Source organism: Condylura cristata, unplaced genomic scaffold (genome assembly GCF_000260355.1).
Source record: "Condylura cristata isolate star-nosed mole 26May11 unplaced genomic scaffold, ConCri1.0 scaffold00032, whole genome shotgun sequence".
In the NCBI taxonomy this organism is placed as follows: Eukaryota; Metazoa; Chordata; class Mammalia; order Eulipotyphla; family Talpidae; genus Condylura; species Condylura cristata.
Window position 1 is genome coordinate 18,486,157 of NW_004567133.1, and position 22,248 is coordinate 18,508,404.

A 22,248-nucleotide genomic window follows, 5' to 3' on the forward strand; every position below is an offset into this window, starting at 1 on the left:
GCCTGCCAGCTCCCCACCTCGCCTCCGCTGAGTCCTCTCACCGCCCCTGCACCCTTGGCCTGCACCCCAGTTCTGTATGTGTAAATAAATAAATCTTTAAAAAATAGGATAAAGTTTAACCCACATTAAGATGAATAAAGAAGCTACTTTAAACGGATACTTTTACGATGACCACATGGTCAGATGATCATCACCAATTAATTCTGGGGCCTTCATCTCACCCCCAATGAAGACCCCCACACCCAAAAGCACTCACTCCCCGTTGGGCCCCCACCGCCCCTCACACTCACCAATCTATTAGGCAGTTAGGAAGATCAGATAAAATGCTGATTGTGTGAGGTTCTTGGAGTAGTAAATCTCTCTGCAAACACGAATTATTGTTATTAGAAGCTACCCAGGGCCTCCAAGTTATTGCAAATATTATCTTGTTGAGCTACTCATGCAAAAGTAGAAGGATACATATAAACTTAAGGATAACCAGAGTCTGTGTCAACCAAGAAATCCCTCTTGAAAACCACCGCGTTAAATAATTAAGAGAGACTTAATGTTGTTGCTATTACTTTGAATTTCTGCTATTCTTCTGGCTTCATGGTTCTTTAACTGGTTTCTGACCTCCTCAGAGGGACTAGGACCTCCTGCAGTTCTGAAGGTCAGATCTGTCACATAGCAGTGTGTGATCTTGGACAAGTCACTGAACTGCTCAGAGTCTGTCTCTTGGTACATAAAAAAAGCCCAACAATGGAACACTTCAGAGGTGTCCTTAAGTTTCAACTAAAGGAGATAACACATGTGATGTGCTCATGTTGACAGCTGGCCCGTAATGATGGCTGAATTCATGTCAGATGTTACCACTGGTAGCAAAATAAAGTACTATGATTATCCCATCCCTGCCCAGGTCACAAGGTGTCCATGAAGAGCAAATGAGAGGATTATTGCGAAGATGCTTTATATGCTGTGCAAGGCTGGGCGAGCACAGCGAGCGACTATGGTTCTTAAGCGGCCTTGGCACACTGCAGCGCCTAATAAATATTTGCTAAATTAGCAATGAGTCAGCGAGTGAAATCAACCCCCTTCCCTTGCCGTTTGCCTCGGAGCAAAGCAAGACACCACCAGGCAGGGCAGGCCCGCTGCCAGCCGGGGGCCCTAGGAGCAGACATGGGACCCAGACCCCCAGCCCCACACGCCGCCCGCCCGCCCGCCCGAGAAACCCATCACGGGAGAGGCAAGGCCTCTCGCCTTCGTGTCTTGACCTAGAAGAGACAGCACAGAGATTACTTTTGTGGGAAACAAGAAAGGTCACATTTCATAATTCTGTGTTCCAGTACCTGAGCACTGGCAAGAAAAGAGAGATCCGTCAAGTGGACTTTTCCACTTAGAGAAGCACCATAAGTCTTCAGAGTTTGCATGATGCATCGGTGTCCCCTTGAAGAAGATATTCCGAGTTTGAGACGCACCATAAATATCCTTCAGTGTGCTGAGTGTCAGCGGAATGTTCCCTCCTTGAGCAGGCTGGACAATATACAGTAGGGACAGAGGTAAGTTATGGCAGGGAACATAGTTAGTAATTTAATCACCCAGCGGACACCCACAATTTACAGTTTAATCGTCCACAGGTATAGTTTCTCTGTAATTGAATTAGATTTCGAAATAAGGTAAACCTGATTTATAGGGTTGCTGAGAACACACACACCAGGGGCCGGGTGTCGTGTTTGTAGCAGAACGCGGTGGTGTGAGAGGATCACCGAGGCATGATGCAAAGTGGGTGAGCGTAAGGGCTGAGGGGCGGCGCAGGGGCTGCACAGCAAAGACGAGAGAAGCAGGACAGGCATCCTCCCCGCGTCGCTCACGAAGGCTCAGCGCTGTTTTACTTTGACCTGTTCCAGGCACTGTTTAAGGCACCAAGGTGTGCACATTACGTGGCCTTGGCCCTGGAGTTCACTGGTCTAAGCCTCCGTTTCTGCATCTAGCGAGTGGAAGCAACACCACTTTCCACCTCATGGGCTGCTGTGCTGACTGTGATAATCATCTAGTGCAGTATCTGTAACATATCATTGTCACCCACCCCGCCATCACTAGTCACCACCACCATCACCATAGTCACCCCCCGCCATCACCATTGTCACCACCACCACCACTGTCACCACCACCATCACCATTGTCACCAACACCGTCACCACCATCATCATCACCACCACTGTCACCACCAGCACCATTGTCACCACCATCATCACCATTGTCATCACCATTGTCACCACCACCATCACCATTGTCACCACCACCACTGTCACCACCACCAAGACCATTGTCACCACCACCGTCACCACCACCATCATCACCACCACTGTCACCACCATCACCACCACTGTCACCACCATCACCATTGTCACCACCACCATCACCACCACTGTCACCACCAGCATCAATGTCATCAACATCATCTTCATCATCACCACCATCATAACCGCCATCATCACCATCATGGATTTGTTATTATTTCCCTCCAGGAGAAGAGCTCACAGCTCTATCAAGAAGAGAAACCAGAACGGGCACAAATCATTGTGAGGACACTAACACGTCCTGTGTCTGTCACTTTTGTTGCCGCCATGAAGTTAAACACCAGACACTAAAACCATGGTAACGTTCAATTAGCCCTAAGGGCTTACCGTTCGCAGGCCTGAGACCTGCCAGGAAGCGGCCGCTGACTCGGCCGCCATCACCGATGGGTTCACGTCGGGGTGGTCAGCTGCTGGTTAGCCCGTACTGGCCTCAACCCGGTGCAGCCCTCGCCCTCCCCACTTCTTACAACCAGCCAGAGGACCGTGCTCTGCTTGGGGTGATGACAGTTGGACACAGCCAGTGAAGCTCATGGAGCCTCTGAGCTGAGGCTCGGACTCATTGTCCTCTCTGCCGGGGGCCGCTGGCTGAGGCAGACGGCGTGACCGTGCCCAGTCCCACGTGGGGGTGGGAGTCAGCACAGACACATGGCGAAGGGCTGGCAGCAGAGAAGAGTCAAGAACGAGGGTTACCCGCGCAGTGTACCCCTCCATGACTACACAGAGGTGCTCTGGAAACCAAAGCCCCCGGTGCCACTGTCAGAGGAAGGGAGGCTCCTGCTGAGTCTGGGAGCAAGGGAAGAGCGCCCCATCCCTCCACTGGGTTTCTGGGGCCCGTCGTTTTCATGTGTGTTTTGCTTTGTTTTTTGCTACCTTTACCTCCTGGGTAGTTAAGAACCCAAAGCACGTGCTTTGAAACTTAGACAGTGTGCACAGACCTTAGTCTGTCAGGACATCCCCGGAAGAGGTTACTGAGGGACCCAGCCAGCCCACCCCACTGGGTCCCGCCACAACCCCCCTAACTCACTGTCTGGGTGGCCAAACCCTCCGAGTCCCACCCACAACAGCTTGGGCAAAACCGGGTGAGGGGACCAGCGCTGTGACGGGAGCTCTGTGGTGCTGGGGGTGCCTGTTCTTTAGAGACCACGAGGAAACAGAACGGGAACTTAGCTGTAAATCCTTACAATGCCGAGCAGACATTCCTGCTCAAGGCTTTTAAAACAATCCAAGGCCCGGAAATTTCCAGAATCAACCAGCTTCCAGAGCCTAAAAGAAGCACCCTCTGGAGACATCAGCATCCCCCGGCAAGCGGGGTCTGAGAAGACCAGAGTCCAGAGAAGCCCAAGTGGACACGCACCGTTTGACTTTCAAACAGTAGGTCTGAGGCTGGTGTCTCTCCATTTGGAAGGGCAGGGAGAGCTGTCCAAGCCAAGCCGGCCCGACTCCCTCCCTCCCTCCTCCTGCCCCCCTCTCTGCCCCCGCCCCCAAAGCCTCCCGAGGACTAAGTCTAAGGGAGTGTATCATCTAGGAAAGCCTGGCCTCCAGTAACAGCAGAATTAACTTCAAATGACGTACGCCAATAAAAGCCTAGGCCATGTGACAAGAAATCCAGAGGCCAAATTGGTTTCGGGTTGGTTCATTCAATTAGAGAAGCTTCAAGTTCACCCTAAAACCAGAAAAACCTTTCCTCCACGCGGACCCACTTTTCCCCACCCTTCGTTGGCCAGAACAAAGTCAGACCTTCTAGCAAGTACTGCAGGACGGCCTGGACACCAATCGGCCGGCGCCGGGGCCGGGGCTCTGCCCCCAGACGCCAGAGCCGGGGACCTTCCTTCCTTCCGGACAGCGTGGCGCGGTGGGTGCGGCCGCCGGGAACACAGCCAGCGGCGACGGCCAAGCAGTTAGTAGCCTTTGTCTGGGAATTTCGAGTGGCAGGAGCCAGGACATGTCTTGAGATGACGAACCCTGATTTTCGTGAACTCGAATGACCTGGCTGGAAATCCAGACTCTGCTATGTGCCAGCTGCGCGGTCTGAGCGTCCGTGGCCGACGTACAAGAGGGGCAGGTGACCGCCTCGCCTGCGGTCACGAGAGCAGAGTGAAGCCACATAATGAAGAGCCCGGAGGCCGGCGTCGGGCCAGGGGCCGCGGAGGGGTCCCGGCGCCCTCCTGCCACTCTTCTCAAGGACAAGTGCCCACCGCAGGGGCGAGTGCCAGCTCTGGGGTCAGGCAGCCTGGGCCCGGCAACTGGTCCGCCAGGTGCCAGCTGCCGACACGCGGAGCTGGGGGCTCCCACCAGAGAGTTCATGCCACTCTGCCACCGTCCTGACCGCAGAGAAGGCTGCGGTGAGGCTGAGGGAGAGGCCGCTGACCGGGGCGTGCCAGGGCCTCATCCTGAGCCCTCAGGAACAGCCACTGCTATCACTGTTGCTTCTAGATCACCGCCAGGTTCATCTTCATCGTTTCCCGGAGGTGGCCAGGTGCCACAGACACCGGTGCCCAGGTCCACCACCGCCTTTCCGCAGAACGGAGGCTGCTCACCTGCTGGGAGCCCCATCTTCGGGAGGGTGAGGAGGGCATCCTCACCACCCCCCATGCCCTCCAAGGCCCGCAGGACCTCGTGGCCCGTTTACCCGCCCCGGCGACAACGGCGCCTGCAGTCTCTAACGTGCTGCTCTTTGGGCTGCCACCGGCGGGTGCCTGCGCTGTTCCTGCCCTGCAGTGCGCTTACTCGTCTGCTCAGGGAGCAGCGCTTCCTCCTTAAAGCACCCCGCTTTTCAGGGCCCTCCCTGGTGGCGCAGAGGGTTACAGCACAGCACTGAGAAGCGAAAGCCGCTTCCTATGAGTTCGATCCCCGCCTGCCCTGGAGGTGACCCCAGGGCGCAGCAGACCTCTCCTGACCGCCCGCTGCTCCCTCAGCAGTGTGCTTTCTCAGTGGGCCTGTTCTGCTCCCCGCTTTGTGTATGGTGAACCCTCTCACCGTCCCTGCACCTCTCGCCTGTACCCCAGTTCTGTATGAACAAATAAATACATCTTTTTAAAAAAGCACCCCGCTTTTCACTTTACGAGGGAGCCTGTTCCGACTCCAGCCGGAGTTCCATGCCTTCAGAGCAGACTGTGGAGAGCTGCGTGCCGATGGCTGGAAGCCGGCCGTAGGGGTGTCGACTTCAACTTTGCCTCTTACGGTTGTGTGATCTGGGCAACGTACCTAACCGCTCTGTGCCTCAGTCTCCTCCTCTGCACCAGGTAGAGAGAAACAGGAACAGTCACTGATACTGACCCTTGCCTCCTAGGGTTACTGGGACGATGGAATGACTTAGTATGTTTTAAGCTCTTTCAGTAATGTCAGGCATCAAGGAAGAGCTGTGTAAGTGCTCAGTAAATCAAATTAATAAACTGCCCTGTGCCTCCAGAGAATCTCTCTTAGTTTGCAATTACACACTCATTACCATGATAATTTGATTACTCACTCTCTCCCCTTCAAGATCAAGTGCCCCGGGAAGACAGGGGCCGGTCCCCTGTGTCCTCACTGCACCCCGACTCCAGACACAAGGCTGGTGCAGGGTGACTTCACAAAAATTTGTATTTAATGAAGGAAAACAACACAGCCTACGTCAATATTTCCCTTGCTTCTGTGCGGACAGAGAGGCCTCTCCAGCCCTCTGGCTCCACCGGGCCTTGCAAGAGGCACCCAGAGCCCTTCATGAAGGCTTTGAGGCAACCACTGCCACGAGCCCACAGACGCCGGGCTCCCCGGCGCGTGGGGCCCGTCATGGGCTCCGCAGTGTTTCAGATGTTCTTGACCACGAAGTGGTCATGTCTGAGATAATGTCAGCATGGTTAACCCCAAAGTCCCTCCCTCACGCCACCCACGGGATGCTTCCAAACATCCTGCACACCGACTCTCCAGCCACAACAAATGCAGGACGTGAGCCTTAATCGGCGAAGAAAAGATTAATTGGAGAGTTGCTCGGAGAGCACAGCCCTCCCGTGCCAGGCCTGCCACGCTCCTAATGCGGCAATCAGGGAGCACTGCCCTGGTGTTATCACAGCGGCAGCCCGGCGCACACTCGCCCCCGCCCCCTGCTGAGGCCGGCCACCTCAGAGGCTGGGAGGCGGGCAGATGAAGGACACCCCTCAAGGACGCAGCGGGAGGAGGGGGCCGCTCCCACGCCCAAGAGAGATCTGTGCAGAGCAGCCACAGAAGCCTGAAAGCCAGACCCGACTCGGGCCCGGCACATGCTGGGCCGTCCGACCCCGGCTGGGGCTCACGCTCCTCTCCCCTGAAGGGCTCAGTAGAGGCCTGGCCCTAGCCATGGCTGTGACTAGCGCCTCAGAGCAGCCATTTCCTGGGAACGGGCAGTGTCTCCTGTGTGTCCTCAGAGGCCCTGACGCCCGTCGGCCCAGCACAGCTAGCGGAAGCTGCGTGTGCTGGGAGCCGTGCCAGGCCCTGAAGACCCCTCAGTGGCTCATGATGATCACTGACCTCCAGGTGTGGGCCACGCTGTCCAGGGCCAAAGCCTCTTGGACAAGAGCCTCCACCTCTGAGGCACTGACCTGAAACCAAAGGTAACAATAGACACCTGCAGTGGCCCTGGGAAAGATAAAGGAAATGAGTCTTGAAGGAAATGGGTAGTTTCCGACACATGGCAGGCATTTCGTAAATGGCAGCGCTCTGTTTGTGGCCTCACTGTGTGGCTGTCATATGTCCAGCGCGCTAGCGAGTGTCAGATGGGTTTCGACCCCTGAGTGAGAGAGAACGCTTCCCTCTGGGAGAAGGCAGTGGGACCGGAGCCTGATACAGCCAGAGAATGAGGCCTGCTGCTGACAGGGAGCGTCAGGGGGGCCCTGGACGGTGCCAGCACCAGCACACACGGGCCGGGGCCGCCTTTCGGCTCCTGCCCTAGGAGACTTAAGGAGAGGAAAGGAAATGAACGATAAAGCATCCCACCACGAGGCTCTGTCTGGTCCCTCCACCCGCTGCTTAAGCCAGGGTGGTTCATCGCCTTAGAGCACACTCAGGCACATTCCCACTCACACGAGAGAGCAGACTCAGCCCTGGCTCCCCGGAAAGGCACGCACAGCACCCCCCGGGCCCTGGGCCAGCGCCCCGTCTCACCGCCTTCACGCCGCGCTCTTTCCTCATGACCCCGAGTCCACCGAGGCGCAGCATCTTGTTAGCTCATCTATCACTCACCGGAGCCCAGAGACCAAGCCACAGACGTCACGTTCATCAGGGCTGCCCAGCTGGCAAGCTACAGAAAATGAGCTTGAGCAGTGTCAGGTGAAAGAATGTGGTGACTCATGGGATTCATTATAGGGTTGAAGATTCAATATCTGGGTGGGGGAGAATTTGACTGAGTGTCCGGAATATATGGAATGGGGGCCTCAGATACATCACTCACTGTGCCCCGTCCCTCTCCCCTCCGTCCATCTTTTATACACGCCTTTCTATGAAACTTGGATTCGTTGTCAGTGACACTTTTTCTTCCAAATGCTGGGAGACCCCCAAGCCTCTCATCTCGTACAGTCTCCTTTTAGAAAGAGGTGATCTGGACTCGAGCGCAGCTTGAATATAACCAACTGCTTTGCATCAGCACTCCTATACCTCAGAAACCACCACACCAAGGAAGTGGGTGGGGTGTGTATGTGTTTTTGTGTCAGGGGTGTGTGTGAGTGTGTGTCTGTTTATGTACGGGGGGCGGGGGTCTGCTCATAAAATAAGTCAATTCCTAGAGACAAGAAAATAAAGAGTGTAAGTGTGGGGTCGACTTCTTAGGCAATGGAAAGCTATTTCAATAAGAATAAATACAAGACAAGAGATGAGGAGATCAAAGAAGCTATGAGGAGTGCATCCAGGTGGAGACAGGTGGGACTAGCACAGGCGGGATCATAAATGCTTGCATGAACCCTTCTCCTGCCTCACTGCTTGAGAGAAAGGCCTGTTCTTTTGTCACACTTTCAAAATAATTTATATATACAGAACTTTAAGACTTAAACTGTTCTGGACTTAGGAGAAAGAACGGCGTCTTCCTGGCTTTCATCTCCGATACCTAGGTCAGGGCTGGGCACGCCCCCTGCTCAGTAGGTGCTTTGGAATGAAGTTAGAATAAGTATGCGAATGTTGTCAGATGAGGGAATGAAGACAAGTTCAAATTCATGATAGAATGTGTTCTCTCTTCATGCCTGACTGCTTGGATTTTTAGGAAAGAAAGAATCCCAGGGTGAGGCCAGAGAACACGAAATGAATAACGTGGTGGGCTGGACAATTGTTAAGGGGAAGGACGTCCTGAAGGAACTCTGCAGTCTTGTGGACCCCACCCCCTACTCCAGCTTTCTGGACCCTACCCCGTACTCCAGTGACTGGAAACTACAACTCCCAGCAGCACCAGGGAGAGAACTGCGAGGACCCAAGGGCGGAGCTAGCAAGAATTCTGGGACATTTGGGGGGATAAATAGGGCGCGACTGCATGTTGCGCCCCCTCGCTAGGGAAACGGCTCTCCGTGTGACTCGGTGTGTTCAGTCAGCCCTAAGGTGTCCCAGTGACTCTGTAGCCCGCTCTCTTTCCCTGGGTTGTTTCCTGCTCCTTTCCCCTTTTGTAAATAAACCCGTTGTTGACCCTTCTGTGTCCCTGCAGTGTAACTGAGTTGTGAGCGCGCGGGTGAGGCCCACAGACAGGCGGCCCAGTCCACTCTGGGCTGCCCTGTGACACAGCCACCAGCCTGATCCCTCCACTCCAACAGCCTGTGGCAAGCCCTTTGATAATCTTGCCCAATTTCATTCCTAAAACTTCCTCTGAGTGCATATGAGGGCCCCTACCTAAAGACCATCAAATTAAGGCTAGAAATAGCATCTCCAAAGTCACAATTAAAACAAAGTAACAGAGCTGGAATCTGAAGCCAGAGCTGTGGGTTCTGGCAAATGCCATTATTCTTTTCCTTAGAAATCTATGTTGAGTATCTTTTTAATACTAGCCCTGTGGCGTAGCCTAAGTTTTCTCAGCATTCACAGGAACCCAGGAGGGAGCTTGCATCGTTCCTATTTAACAGATGAGGCTGCTGATGCTCGTGCAGTTAAGGCTTTCACCCAAGGGTGCCGTGGGAGTTCACCAGAGCTAGGCTGGGGCAGCTGCATTTTCCCCAGAGTGTGTAAAACTGTGCTTTTAAACTGGCATTTGCTGCCAGAGTGTGAAGGAAAGATATGATGTTTACCTTTCTCAATTGCTCTCCAGCGTCCTGCAGCATCAACTGGCCAGGGACACGCAGCACCTCTCTGGCTACTGCAGCACATCCCAGTGCAGCCTGAGAAGGCCTCCGACACTCACTGTTCGGGCTGAGGCAGCCCAGCGTGGGGGAATGCGTGCCCCCTCCAGCCCCTCTGAGAGGGACTGACTTGGAAAGTCAAACACGTGAGAAGCAGCAATTACGGCGGCTATTCTTCCCCTAAAACAGCTGCAGCAGAGCTGAAAGGCTCCAAATTCACATAGCGCCGGCCCCACCTTCCTCCTTCTGCTGAAACAGGGCTTGGCTGAACTCGCTATAGTTACAGGTGTGAGTCCTGCCTGGAGAGAATATACCCACTGATGAGGTTCATGCTGCTTGGGAATAGATGGGCCGTAGAAACCCACATCCCAAGTCAATGAGCTGGAGGCAGTCTCAAGTCTGGAGACCCCCATGTGGGTGGGCTGGGGGAGGGCGGTGTTGTTTCAACATTCAGACGAAGTATTGGTTTTCACAGGATGCTCAGCCGCTGCTCCCTCCTGCAAATGACCCGTGTGCGGAGGTAACAGGGAAGGGAGGAAGCGGGGACCTGCAGTGGGGACTTGGGCCAGAAGCGCAGGACCACACGCTGCACCCCCAGCCCCCGGGTCCAGGAACACCTGCCCCTCTGGCCCCCTGCCGTGATTGCTCCCCATGCTCATGGAGCAGTGAGCCCTTCCTGCAGATTCAAAAGGGAGAAATATCAACCGTGGACAAAAAATAAAAATAAAAAAATAGCAAACCTCATTTCATTTGGCAACCAATGCTTCAGGAGAGACATAAATATTGGATTTGCAACTTTATTTTCCTCCGGAGAGACACTCTGGAGAAAATTAAAACAATGCGAGATTTAATTATTAAAAGCCAAACATTCCTGTACATATTTTCTGGCCCAATGTTTTAAAAGCAAACTCCCAGAGAAAATACAGTTTTAATGGCCAGCTCCCTTCCACTCAGGCTGTGTGAAATCAGCTCCCTATCTGGCTCCCCCGGCACACAGGATAGGAGCACAGGGACACGACAGGGCCGTTGTTCTCTAACGGAGAAGCACAACCACACCAAGGACTTGGGGGTCAGCACCTGCAGTCACCGTGGTGTGAGCCAATGCTCTCCCCGCCTCTTCCCAGACACACTCGCTTGGGAAATGGATCCAAACTGACCATATTTCTCATCTATATGCACTTCTAATTTTATGGAAAGTTCCAGGCAAAAAAGGAACACCTAGACAAAGGTATGAGACGACCAACTCTTCATGCCACAGACTTCCACCGGGGTCTACGAGGCTCCCACTCAGCTTCCGGAGGCACTTTGGGCACACTGGTGTGAGCGGCCAGGAGACCTCACTCTGCGAGGACCTTCCCTGTGGCAGACGGCAGCGAGTCTCCGGCCCCCCGAGAGCCCCACCCCTTCTTGGGGGGTGACAAGTTGAGCCTTCCCCTCTCCCTGCTAGCTCAGCAGCCTCATGCTGAAAGTCTCCTCTCCATTTGCCGTTGAATGACTTTTGCTCTGTTGCTAGTCTAGAAAAGCAAAAGTACAAATGGATGTCACATGTCTGCGGGACACAGAGGTGCTCAAAGCCAAGATCTCCATCAAGCACGGATCTGCTGGTGTAGGTGACTGTGGAAAGGATGCATGCCGCTGCTGAAGACGCCCTGTAAGGGCAAGAACGGTCCTTGCAGGATCCGAGAGCTGGACTCCATCCTGTCTCCTCCGTGACGTCTGGCCAACATGGACTGGCACACACGTGCAGGCTGGTGACAGGTTTGCAAAGTACGTAAAGCCACACCGAAAAAATGGACCAGCAGAAGAAGTTCCTGGGGGACAAGACGGCCCAGGCATGCCACCGTGGCAACAAGAGAGGTGTGCTGGCTCTCCCTCAAGACGTCTCAGAGGCTGTTCCATCTCTCAGGGAGCAGGAAGCTAGCTAGGTCCCCATCCTGATTCAGACGAGCTCAGGGCGACCAAAGTTCCCAAGAACCGAAAGGGGGTCCGGCACTGGCCCACTCTCTGTCTCGTGACAGGTGCTTCCAGAAGCACCCAGGCTGATCATGCCAAGACGAGGAAGGTGGGCGCAGGGCTGGTGCTGCCGGGCCCACAAAATCGCAGACGGAGCCAAAGGGAGCCCTCAGTCCCCAAGTAAGTCTTCAAAACGAAAGTAGCTGGCTACTTCCAGTCAGCTTGAGATACGGTGCATTAAAGGCAACTTAAAATAACTGGAGGGAAGAAGGGTAAATAAACCAGGGATGATTTATCTCCTAGGAATACCGGTGTGACTGCTGAATAATCACATGCACCAATCTTTATTAGTATGCAAAGTAGCTGGGCTCCTTGGCTGGCAGCGCTGCTCAAAGGACAAAAAGCCAAGAGAGCTGTGCACATTCTAATAAATCACACCCGCCCCTGTGTGTCCTGGCGACCCGGCCCCAGGGCCTCCAGGTGCGGCCCTTCTCCGGGAGATAAGCTGAGCTGCCGCAGCCCCCAGGGGCGGATTAGCCCCCAGTTCCTCTAGAGGGGCCAGGAAGTGGCTTACACTTCTTCTTGTGCAAGTCTGATCCAAACTATTGCTGTTTTATCCAGAAGTTTCTGCAACTAACTGTGGATCCTGCCCCTGGCTGTAGAACTAATCGCCTTAGTAGGATTGGGGATTCTGCCGGCCCACCTGAGCCTGGGGTGACCTCGGGAGATGGGCCCCAGCTCTTCTTACTGGTCCAAACGGCTGCCCGAGGAGGCTGGTGAGGAAGCGAGACCCGCGTCCCGGCCCCAGGCACCACCTGCCACTTACTCCCCACAGACAGGCCAGGTGTGAGCTCCCATGTTCAGATCTAAGGGCTTAACCAGGCAAAGTAATAATAAAAGTAACGGTCGGCGAGGGATGGCTTAAGTTTCTCCAGGATTTCAAGTATGCCGGGCACCGCCCCTCGTCATGCTGCATGCCTGGAAACGCCTGGCACTGGCACACGTGTGCCCGAGGCCGGCAGGCATGCCAGGGCGGGCATGAGTCTCTGCTGTGGCCCACACGCACGTGTGCCCACAATCATTTGATACCGCGACCCGACGACCTGAGGGTTCATGTCACCCCCACTCTGTGGATGGCGCCCGGGGGGTGAGGCGCTCAGCCACTCGCAACTAAGCCGGACGCCAAACCCACGCGGCGGGTTTGCTCTGCCGACAGCACTGAAATGTCTGTTGCCCACTAAAAACACTCACGTGGCGGCCATGGTCACAGGGCGAAGGCCAAAGGCATGCGCGGCCCATGAGGGTGGCCGCAGGCGCTGACCTCGCCCGCACCCCTCCCCGTTACCTGGGCCTGGCCAGCTGTGTCCCCACAGCTCCCCATCAGAGGCTGCACCCCCTCCCTGGCAGCCTTCCCTGCCCTCCTTGCTTGCTGGCACCCACAAATGTTTCAGCAGGACTTTGTGTCAGCATCACACCTCCCAGAAATCCTTCTCCACACTCAGCCAGGCCCCTGCGTGTGCTCCTGACCCGGCTGCCGACTCCAGGCCTGGTGTCTCATCCCGCTGCTCTCTCACTCCCGCCTGCACAAGCCAAGAGAGCAAGACGGGGTGTGTCCTCATCGTGGCCACCCCAGCCCCACTCCCGGCCCCCACACAGATGCTGTAACAGTGGCATAAAAGAGCGTCGACTTCGGCCCTCCCTGGTGGCACAGCGGGTTAGGACACAGCACTGCAAGCTGGCTGCAGCCGACTCGGTGCGAGTGTGACCCCCAGCCCCAGAGGTGACCCCCAGGGCGCGGCAGACCGCTCCTGACCCGCACACCGCTCCCCTCAGCAGTATACTTCGTCGATCTGGTTGTTCTGCTACCCGCTCTGTCTCTGGTGAATCCTCTCGCTGCCTCTGCACCCCTGGCCTGTACCCCAGTTCTGTATATATAAATAAATCTTTAAAAAAAAAAAAAGTGTCGACTTCAATGCACACACGACGCATGCCGAGGCGTCCTGAAGGCTGCGGGCTGGCAGCGCTCTGACGGGGACCAAAGTGCTCAGTCACCTTGTGCCATCATGTAAGTCCCAAGTCACTCACGACCGGCTCCCACATTCCTCATGTTACCCAGTTTACAAATGGATCACCTGGGACCCCCAGTTTCACCCATGGTCTTCCTGATAGTAGCTACTGGGGTTGTAGAAACTGATTATTCAAGTGGACCTCATTCAAGACCAAAAGAAAGCAAGAAGGTATCAGCCTTCACCCGGCCCATTGCCTCCAGGGTGTCAGGGGAGAACAGTGTGAAGGCCCAGACGCCTGCTCCCCAATTATCCTCCTGTTACCTCCCACTCATGCAAGGAGTTTTCTGTTGCTGTTGTGTCTCTCTCACCCACAGCTCTCCCTGACCTTGAGGAAGCTGGACCTCCAGCCTCTCAGTCAACCTGCCCCATTCTGGAAGCTGAAAGAGCAACATCAAACGAGACAGAGGCACCAGCTCGCCTGGGGTTTATGTTGTTTGCGGGAACACACAGAGTAAGGAGGAAATGCCACAACGTTGGCTTTCAAGCCTGAGCTGCAGGAAGACAAACTGCCTGAGCGGCTCCCAATCTGTTTCTCAAGGGCATTACAGACAGTGCATGGTTCTAAGTAAATGGCCACCCAGACACCGGCCGCAACTGTGTGAGGGAGGGAGGATTTCTGTGCTTTCCACAGGTCAGCTACCGAGAGCTCTTCTGAAGCAGGCTCAAGAACAGCAAGGTCTTCCCACTTCACCAGTAACAAGCTTTCACATGATCTCCTCCCACGTTTGCTTGTATTCTGAGTGAAGTCCTTCCAGTGGTCTGTTTTAGCTCTAAGTTTGGAGAAGACATACTATCCAATGCTGGCGGAGCGTGGTCCAGCGGGAGGACAGGCAATTAGTCAATAATTTAGTGCAAGAGACAGATCACACGGAGCCAAGATTGATTTATTAGAGCCTTGAACAATAAATAGAGTTTGCTAAGCTCATAAGGGCAAGGAGAAATTGGGACAAGAGGCAGTGAAAAGAAGGAATGTCAGGATCAAGGAGACCACGCGTTTGCAGTGAACATCTCCCGTTTTTCAGTTCCTGCTGCAGCTGACAGCATTCTTTTACTTTTCTTTGAAAACCCTTACTTCCCTTGCCTGTTCTCAGGCTCTGGGGGCTAGCGGAAGCCTGTTTCCACATCCTGGCGTGGACACCTGGTCTGCAAATGGCCAGTGACTGTGTCTGCATTGACCTGCATCTGTCCGTGAGTCTTGTGGCTTGTGGATGGCATGGGACCAAAATCAGGATCATAGAGAAGATATTTTAAAGACTTATTCCAGAAGGAACTGGAGAGAAACAAAGAAATGAAAAGTAGACGCAAGAATGGTTGGTCCAAAAGTTCCAACATGTAACTGATAAGAATCCCAGAGGAGAATAAAGACAATCAAGAGGGAATCAGAAAGATTGTTATGGAAAAATATCTAAAGTTGAAGCAACACCGGTTGTCTCAGAGTCCCAGTTATAATAAATAAAATGTGCACCAAGGTACCCCATACTGACACCACGTAACATACGGAGAATTCAGGGGGAAATTAGAAGGTTTACGAAAGTCTGTATATCTTTATCCTAATATGTAAATGGATCAGTTTACCTTTTAAAAGACAAGGTTGTGCTCATAGATTAAGGAATAAAATTGTCAAATGTCCTTATTACCCTAGTGATCTAAAGATTTAATGCAATCCCTATTATAATATTAATCACACATTTTGGAGAACTAGAAAAAATCCTGAAATTCATATGGAATCTCAAAGGCCCCCAAGTAGCCACAATAATCCTGAGAAAGAAAAGCAAAGCTGGAGACCTCTTAATTCCTGCTTTCAAAACATGTTACAAAGCTATAATAATCAAACCAGACATTGCCAAATCTGGCATCAAGCATAATCAAAACCATGTGATAATAGTATAAATACAGACATGCAGACAAACAAAACTAAGTAGAGAGCCCAGAAATACATCTGAGTATACTGTGAAAGGGTCTTCAACAAGAATATCGATGCCATGTTAATATCAAAAGTGGACATTCATGAAGCTATGTAAATATACACAGAGCTATATTAATGTCAGAAAATAGAGCCAGTATACTGGGTCATATACTGCTTACAAAAACAAAGAAATCACAAAATAATAAAAATGGGCTACTCACAATCTCTATTATGTTAAACAAAAAGTTTTAAAAATATGAAAAGTTGATATATACATTAGAATGGGATAATAATATATATCTCCAAGAGAAGCAAGATCATCAAGCAGAAAAACAAAATGGTAGAGAGAAAAATTTTTGAAAGAAAAACTACCGAGATATGCATATGTTCAGACCACAATATAGACAAATTTTAAAATCATCATAAGAAGTAATTCATTTTAATACTATGCTCTAACACTTCATGAAATTAAAAGATCAAAACAAGAGGCCTCCCTGGTGGCATAGGGTTAAAGTCAGCACTATGAAGCTATCGGCAGCCATTGTAGCACAATTTTGATCCCTGGCCAGAGAGTGACCCCAGGGCACAGCAGATCTCTCCTGTCTCCCCGCTGCTCCCCTCAGCAGTGGGTTTCAGTGGATCTACCTGTTCTACTCCCCCTGTCTCTGCTGAATCTCTCACCCCCTCCACCTCTAGCCTATACCCCAGTTCTTGTCTGCATAAATGAAAATAAATCTTAGAAATAAAATATCAACTAAAAGATAAAAATAGAAATTTAAAATTTAGAAATAACAATAATTAAATCATTGCATGGACTAAGAAGCAGAGTAGAGCAAGAGGTTCGCCTAGAGCATTTATTACATGCACAAGTAAAGCACAGCCAAGATAAATAATGTAAATACAGCACATTCTGAAATATCATTTCCGTCAACATCATTCCATTATAATGTCAGTAAAATAAAATTAATTCCCTCTGGGGCACCTGTGTGTGTGGAATGGACATGGACACTTCTTGTGCCATGTGGGTTTTTTCTGGGGACTCTGGTTTCCTCCATGTCCCACAGGTGTGCACATGAAATCCATAAGTTTGCCTCAGTAGTCACAGGTGAGTGTGTGTGTGCCCTGCAACTTTGACCCTAACGTGGAACAAAAGGGCTGGAAAAGGCATAAGTGAGTGAGCAAGTGGGTGAATGCAAACCATCACTGGGTATTACAAGTGCTTAGGGTCTTTATTTAGATGTTTAATGACATTTTGTGCCCAGAAAATTTCTGCAGAAACTTAAATCTCATTTATATCAATTAGCCTCTGATCAAAATTATTTAGTTAAATTTCATTTTGCATAGTAAAGTGGCAGTTCCCAAGAACCGATTAACAATGTTAAGTGAGGACATATGATTTAATACCATGCACCAGAACAAGATTAACAGAGCAAGCCTAAATAAAGTAGAAGGAAGAAAACAACCAAGACAAAGCACAAGCAGACACCGTTCAAGGAGCTGGGGAGGGGAGCACAGAGAAGAATTCAGAAAAAGATCCAAAGTGGATCTTTGGAGTAACAATATAGTGGCAAACAAAAGAGAGGGAAACACATCAAGAACACACAAAGAAGCCCTATTACAGTGACCGGGGCATAGCTGCATATTCAGCTATTTTTATAGTGGTAAAATTTATATAGCACAAAATTTCCCATTTAAGCATTTTCAATGTACAATTAGATGGCATTTCATACCTTCACAAGGAAATGCAAACGTCACCATGAATTCCACAACATTTTCCTCATCCCAGAAGGGAACCCTATACTCGTGAAGTAGTTGCTCTCCATAATCCCTAATTTCCATCCCTAAAACCACAATTCTACCCTCTTGTTTTTGGTTTTGCACATTTTGGGCTTTTCGTCTAAGCTACATACCCTATGTAGCTTTTGTACTGGTTTTCTTAACATTATTCTCAAGGTATAGCCATGCTGCAGCATGTCACAGTTCATTCTGCTCTATGGGGAAATAATCTTCTTCTGTGTGCATGTATCACATCTCCTCTATTTATTCATCACCTGACGGTAGTTGGGTTATCCTCCCTGTTTAATTATGGTGAACAGTGTTGCACTGAATACTGGTGTGCAGGTTTTATTTGAGTGCCTATTTTCAGATATTTGAGGTATATACTCAGGAAGGAAATTTTGGGTGTTTACAATATTTCTGCTAGACTTAATTTTAAAACCCAAAGAGTAAGCTATAAGCAACTACATACTAAAAACAAAAAACACATTTTCTGCACAGTCTTCCAAAAAAATATAAATTACTAAAATTGACTCAAGAAAAGAAAGTAGAGAAGTCACAATAGCCAATAAGAAGGAGTAGAACTGATGATCAAAGTTGACTTCCTGTCCAATAATTCACTCTAAAGGCAAAAATAATTACAAGCAAATATTACAGGTTTTTCAAAGAAGAGATGTTTTTCTGCCTTATATGACTTTTTCCAAAAAATATAAAAAGAAAGTCATTACTCAGTGAGGGTGGTATCAGTAACAAAATCAAGTAAGGACAGCATAAGAAGAAGAAAATATAAACCACTCTCACTTACCAATATAGATGTAAAAATTTCAAATACTGCACTATCAAACTGGATTCATCAGGGTCTAAAAATAATAATATATGATAATCAAATAGGTTTTATTCCAAGGATCCAATAATGGTTCAAAATCAGAACTGCCATTAAGGTAATGCACTGCATTAAAAGATTAAGGAGAAAGTATATAATCATAACAATTGACACAGAACTGATGTTTTATAAAATTTAATACATGGTCATTATTAAAACTCTTAGCGAACTAAGAGTAGTGGGGAAATTTTTTAACTCAACAAGTAACCTATTAAAATATACTGCAAAGAGGCCCTCCCTGGTGGTGCAGCGGGTTAAAGCACAGCACAAAGAAGCTTAAACCACTTCCACATGAGTTCGATCCCCGCCTGCCCCGGACGAGATCCACATGGCGCAGCAGACCTCTCCTGACCCACCCGCTGCTCCCCTCAGCAGTGTACTTCGTCGATCTGCCTGTTCTGCTCCCCACTCTGTCTCTGTTGAATCCTCTCACCCTCCGCATCTCTGGCCTGTACCCCAGTTCTGTACGAATAAATAAATCTTTAAAAAAATAATAAATAAAATATATTGCAAAGATCATCCTTCAAGGTTAAACTGTGGATGAACTCCCACTAATGTCTGGACCATAAAAAGAAAACCTAACAATCTCTACTTTTATTCACCATTGCTCTTTTACTATTCTAGTTAATACAACAGAGGCACATGTAGAGTCAACAAGGAAACACAACTATTTAGATAGCACAGCAATATGTGATATTATATATTATATAGTCTATAGTCTGTATAGAGATGATTTGTATATCTTATTTATTTATTGGAAAGTGAAATCCAAGACAGTCTTTTTTATTTTTTTCTTTTTTAAGATTTATTTATTGATGCATACAGAAGTGGGGTACAAGCCAGAGGCGTAGGGGCGGTGAGAGGCTTCACCAGAGACAGAGAGGGGAGCAGAACAGGCAGACAGACGAAGTACACTGCTGAGGGGAGCAGCGGGCGGGTCAGGAGAGGTCTGCCGCGCCATGTGGGTCAGCGCCCTAGCTGGAGATTGAACTTGTCCTTCAATGCTCCAGATAGCTTCATAGTGCTGCAGTTTAACCCAGTGTGCTACCAAAAGGGCCCCCAAGACAGTCTAGACAAATCAACTATGCAAGAAGGACTATAGCAGGGTTATTAGAAGTATTCAGAGTTTTGCAATATTGCTGGATAAATATAAATGTGCATCATTACATCCAGAAATAAAGTTAACACTTCAAAATTATGAGATAAACGCCTATTCATCTGCTTCAAAAATAGCTAATGTCTAGAAATAAGTTTTTATATTAATTAAACATAAATATGTTAGAGAAGAAAGAATGTATATGCAAATTATTCAATGTGTATGACATATATACATATATATTTAACAGATAGAAAAAATAAAGAAGTCCTCAAAACTAGTTAGATATACTATATTCATAGATAGGAAAATTTAGTATTATAAGGATGGAAAGTTCTCTCCTATGAGCCTTTAAAAGCAATTCTCAAAATTGCAATAATTTTTATCAGACTTTAACACTTGATCCTTAAATTCACAGAATAGTGTTGGAGCATTTGAAGCTTGTTTGAGAGACATCTCGTAAGCCTGAAGGTCACACACCCCCTGACCACACAATTTCTCTCCTGTTGTGTGATTAATCTGAGCATGGGGAGGTAAGTTCAGGAAATTTCAATGGAGGTTCCTTTAAGAAAGTACCAAATGAAGTTGGATGCCCATCAGGATGACATAGCTAACATATCATGGTATCATCATACAAGGTCAATGTCTATAAAACAAAGTAAATAAACGGAAGCTACATGTGCAAACACAGATCAATCAAAAAACTATGTGGAGTAAAAAAGATCCAGTGGATATCACATTTTGCCCCTGGATTTGTAAATATTTAGGAAATATCTATGGGAACAATAATTCAGGCAGCTGGGGAAGATAAGTGCGTGGCAGTCAGCCCCCAGAAACTTCAGACCTATCACATTCTCTAAAAAGCCTTTACAAGTTTTGAAGCAAATATAAATAACATTTAGATGTGCTAACTCTAGGTAGTGAGCCCTGGTGGTTCATTCACCCTCTGTAATTTTCCGCTAGGATTTCCCATTTTCTGGCTTATTCTGTTCTTATCAAAATCTGAGATCATGTTTAACATTTTCCTCCTACTCTATTTTCTATAATGGTCAATAAGATCTAAAATCTTTCTTGAATTCAGGTGCAATTTATTTGTTATTAGCAAGAACCACATCATGGGTGGAAAGAGCAGTCCTATTGCAATGTAAAAGGAGGGACATGTAACATCTGATTTTCCCACTTTTAGTGATTCTAAGATTGAACTTGAACTGATTCCCCATCATCAAATCCCTTATCATCCTTTCATAGCAGCTATTGATCATCATCGCCGAGCTCCAATTTTTCCCATTATGATACAAAATGGTGACTTTCCAGCAACTGAAGAGATTCCCCAGTGATTGGCGAGCCTGCTTGCTCTTTTTGCTACGGCTCTTCATAAAAACCCTTTCCTTATTAGCTACCTGCCCAAATAGAGAAACTTGATGAGCAGCAGGTGAGAAAGGCTTGTCCTCCTTTCCTGTCTACTTTTAGTTCTTGATTATTCTGTCATAAAAGACCTACAAATACAATTAAAGCGGTGTAAAAAATAAACCAAACTTAAATACTTTGGTAAAACAGAAGGACACATCATCACTATTATCACGGTTCATGCCACAGGGGTAGGATTAATGCCAGACTTTTAGACACTGCTGCATTTCCAGATGTAAAAGTCAACATTGCGTTTGATTAGAAAAATAGAAGAGTGTCACGGTGTGATCATGATTGGGGTGTCTGATTTAAAGCGGGGATCATTTGAAGGAGATGGTTTCCCAAGCTCTTGGAAACTAAGCCGAGAGGGTGTAGCAGACAGAGAAAACCCAAACCAAGCACTGCTGTCTAACAGCATTTGCGGAATCGGACCACGAAGAGATCAAGAAGGTGAGCACCAGCACGCGGGAAGACGGGACCAGCTCAAGCCTCCACATCACCCTGGAAATTCCTGCTGATTTCACCTCCCAAGCAGGTATCGCTCAGAAGTCTGTGTCCACGGGGTTGCGGGGCCTGAACCACTCAGGGACTCAAGTGCTGCCCCCACAAAGCAGGTGGTAGGCAGAAAGCCTGTGTGCCCTAAATAATAGATCACAGCGGCTCCATAATGACAAGGCAAAATAGTGATAATTAAATGATTTTAATAGTGTGTCAAGATGAAGGATAACAGCCATGGAAAACGAGCTTGGTAAATCATTACCCCTCAGGCTTGCACGCACACCCCAGCCGGGGCATGGAAAATGCAGACCGCGAAATCCCAGGCCACACACCTTTGGGCTTCGCACAACGTTGGTGCCGTCGCGTCAGGGTTCCTCTGAGCCAGGCCCAGCGGGGCTCCCCGTTCAGCTCCGAGGCAGAATGGGAATGGAGCTCAAATCTGTCTCACACTGAACACTTTTCTCTGTCCCTCAAGCCACCTCCTCTACGTGGGGTAAACAGACAGCACCAGGCCATTGCAACAGGGGGTCTGATGGGGTCTGCGCAGGGCTCCTCGCTGAGCCTCCTCCAGGGAAAGGTGCTGAACCCAACGGGTGAGACGTCACTGGGGAGTTCTAGGCAGAGAATCAAACCCAGGGTCCCGGTGGGGAGGGGGCAAGACAAGAAGTCGCTGGAGGTGACATTTGAGATTATTGACTTTCACTGGCACGCAAAGTCCTGAAAGCAAGATGCTGTTGCGCCCTGCACAGACACCCACACTGAAATCCATCACCGCCCACCGTCCCCAGCAGCAAGACTGAAAGGAGGAGCCGACTGCTAAGAAAGCATTTCCTCCCTCCCCAATACATAATGAGTTTTTGTTGTTCCGTTTGTAGTCCGAGCGGGAAGAAGGAATAAGGAAAAGAAAAAGTAAACAAAATTCACCCCATCTGCTGCATGTTGGTCTATCTGCTCGAAGGTTCGGTGCAATTTCTGCGTGTAGCAGAATATCCGTAGTTAAAATAAATGAGAATAAGACCGTGTGTGAGCTGGAAGCGCTTTTCCCTAAGCCGCAGGCTACAGCTT